At 47.8% G+C, this 3,372-nt stretch overlaps 1 protein-coding gene across 1 annotated transcript in view; it reads right to left on the bottom strand.

Moving 5' to 3' along the window:
• mapk4 (mitogen-activated protein kinase 4) overlaps nt 1–332 on the bottom strand; it is a 12,590-nt gene extending 12,258 nt beyond the window's left edge. The window contains exon 1 of the mRNA XM_025053475.1: nt 50–332. The gene's annotated coding sequence lies outside the window, so the exon portion shown is untranslated. The remainder of the gene's footprint in view (nt 1–49) is intronic.
• Between the last annotated feature and the right edge of the window lie 3,040 nt (nt 333–3,372).

A 3,372-nucleotide genomic window follows, 5' to 3' on the forward strand; every position in this document is an offset into this window, starting at 1 on the left:
GGAATGAAAGAATGAAGCGATAACAACAGCGGACATCAGCTCTACTCACCGGATTGAAGCCGCAGCCTTCATTCTGCCGCTCTCTCTGAGGGAGAGATAGGACTCTGGGAGTGTGTGTGTGTTCAGTGTCAGTGGTCGTCACCGCAAGAAGAGGAGAGTGGAGAGGAGGGAGATCCGCCGAGATGAGATAAGCCCGAGCGTGAGGCTCAAGAGCCGGGTCTACTGTAAGCGATAGTGATGTGTCGTTCGCTAGTGATTCGTTCAAAATGAACGAATCTTTCATATGACCCGTGACTCCCGAGTCATATGAAAGATTTGTGACTCGTGACTTCCGAGTCATATTAAATATTTGTTCATATTGAACTCAAGAATAACTCACTGCGAACTAATCACTCTCTGCGAACTAATCACTCACTGCGAACAAATCATTCGGGGAGGCCATGGAGGAGGACTACCGTTCAGCCTCGAAAAATTCTGGCAAACCATCCAGTGCCTGAGGAAGGGGAAGCAGTATCCCACCACTGCTGTTCACAGCGTGGAGGGGGATCTGGAGGAGGGGCTGTTGACCTCAACTAAGCATGTCGTCGGGATGTGGAAGGAATATTTCGAGGATCCCCTCAATCCCATTGACACGCCTTCCGCGGAGGGAGCTAAGACTCAAAAATACGCCGGGGGTGGATGAGATGAATGAATGAATAATTCTTCAAAGACCACACTGCAGCCAGGTGGAATTTGTTTTCAGTACAAACAGACGTAACGTATAACATATAGCATAAGACTGGGGGCACAGATTGAGACATTAGGGATATGCAAACTCACAGCTCCGACATCAAGCAATTCTCAATTCGTGATCTATGATTATCTGCTGCAGTTCAGAAGTTGTATGGCAGCGGGGATAAAGCTGTTTTTAAAACTTGTTGTTCTGGTGGCAATTGTCCTGTAGCGCCTTCCGGAGGGCAGAAGCTGAAATGTATAGTGTGCAGGGTGAGTGGGGTCCGAGATGATTGTGGGCTCTACATACAGTTCTTTTGTGGTGTAGTGACTCCAGGGAAGGGAGGGGGGAGTCAATGATTTTTGATGCTCTGTTGATTATTGAGGTGGAAGAGTTTTGTGGATGTGATCTGCATTTGTTTTCCATTTGAGGTCGTTGCTGATGTGAGTGCCGAGGATTTTGACAGAGTCAGTGATGGAGATGGGTTCACCTTGGATGTACACAGGAGTTTTGAGAGATGGCTGGTGTGAAATAAATATTATCAGCAATATGACTTTAGGAAAATGACACAGACAGTTCGTTGGTCAAGACAAATATATCACAAACAGAAATATTAGTCACATTTACATGCTGATTTTTGGGTTCAATTCGTTCTCCTTATTCTTCTGCATTTACAGTATATATGTTGATGAATCCATGGTGTGTTTTGAGTTGGTTAGTGTAGATAGAGAAGAGCCAGGGAGAAAGAAAGCAACCTTGTGGAGTGCCTGTACTGAGGGACAGAGGGGAGGATATGATGTTGTTGATTTTCACCCTCTGTTGCCTGTTATGGAGGAAGCTGAGGATCCAGTGGCAGATGCATGGGTTAATTTCCATGTTCAGTAGTGTGTCGAGCAGTATGGCTGGTTTTATGGTGTTGAAGGCAGAGCTGAAATCCATGAATAGTATGCGTGTGTATGTGTTGGCAGACTCCAGGTGGTTCAGAGTGTGGTGGATTTCCAGGTTTACGGTGTCCTCGACAGATGGATTAGCTTTGTACGCAAATTGATGAGGGTCCTTGAGGGGGGAGGTGACAGGTTTTAGATGTTTGAGTATGATGTGCTCGAATGACTTCATCGCTGCTGATGTCAGGGCAATGGGTCTGTAGTCGTTGAGGCAGGAGATGGTGTTGGTTTTGGGAAGTGGGATGATGATGGACTCTTTAAAACACTTTGGTACTAAGCTTTGGCGGAGTGAGTTGTTAAGGATGTTGGTGAAGACCCCAGTCAATTCTCCAGCACAGTTGTGGAGGACAGCAGGGATAACGTTGTCAGGGCCAGCGGCTTTGTTCTTCTTCAATCCGCTGAAGGTGCTCCTTACCTCTTCCTCCTGGATGTTGAAAGGAGGGGGAGGGAGGGGATTCGGGGGAGGTGGTGGTGGAGTTGGTGCCTGCTCAAATCCGAAGTTTTTCAATTGCCTCCGAGGACCAACACCACATTGGCCTGGCTGGTGTTTTGGAGGACTTTTCATACAGACTTTTTGTCTGTATTATGGGATTAGCAGCAGCATTGCATGGTCAGACTTGCCCAGCAGAGCTCTTGGGAAAGCATGGTAAGCCTCTTTGATGGTGGTGTAGCAGTGGTCCAGCGTGTTGCTTCCTCTGCTTGGGCAGGTGACCTGCTGATGGTAGCGCGGGAGCTCAGATGAGAGATTGGTTTGGTTGAAGTCCCCTATGACAATGACTGCTGCGTCCAGGTGTTTACTTTCCACCGAGGATATGTGGTTGGCCAGCTCAGCTGTGATGCTAGTAGTGTTAGCCTCAGGTGAGATGTAAACACAGACGATGATGACTGATGCAAATTCCCTTGGGAGAGATGATGGTCTGCATTTGACTGTAAGGTATTCCAGGTGGGGGGAACATTCATGTGAGAGTTCTCACACCAGCGTTCATTGATCATTATGCAGACACCACCACCTTTTGACTTGTGCAATAGTTCGGGTGATCTATCAGCACAGTGTAGCGTGAAACCTGGAGGAGTTATTGCTTGACCGGGAACTGAATGATCAAGCCAGGTCTCTGTCAGGCAGATGGCAGAGCAGTCGCTGTAGTCCTTGTTGGATTGAATCATGAGTTGTAGTTCATCCATTTTGTGACGGAGGGATCTGACATTGGATAGCAGGAGGGCTGGGAGCGGTGGTCGGTACGGGCGTCTCCTGAACCTGGCAAAGGTGCCTGAGCGTCGGCCTTGCCTGGGCGGCCGCAGTGGTGTTGGGCGCCTTGTGATGTTAAAATCCCGGATTTTATCATCCAGTTGAGATGACAGTGGGACAAAGTCAGAGGTGAGATGTAGGAGTCTGGCGCGGATGTAACGGATAACACAAGACACTTTGCAGACAAATAACGAGGACATAAGACAGACTGACAGGAACACTGCTTGCATCGTGGCGAGCCTCGCGGCCGCCATGTTCCTCTCTTACAAGATCCTTCACTGTGAACTAATCTTTCACTACGATCTAATTACTCTGCAAACGAATCACTCTCTGTGAACTTATCTTTCGCTGTGAACTAATCTTTTGCCGTGAACTAATCTTTCGCTATGAACGAATCACTCTCTGTGAACTAATCATTCGCTTCGTTCTCGCAGATTCGTTTCATTTGTCACGTGAAAAAGCTCGGGTCT

Source organism: Cynoglossus semilaevis, chromosome Z, assembly GCF_000523025.1.
Source record: "Cynoglossus semilaevis isolate Cse_v1.0 chromosome Z, Cse_v1.0, whole genome shotgun sequence".
NCBI classification, from domain to species: Eukaryota; Metazoa; Chordata; class Actinopteri; order Pleuronectiformes; family Cynoglossidae; genus Cynoglossus; species Cynoglossus semilaevis.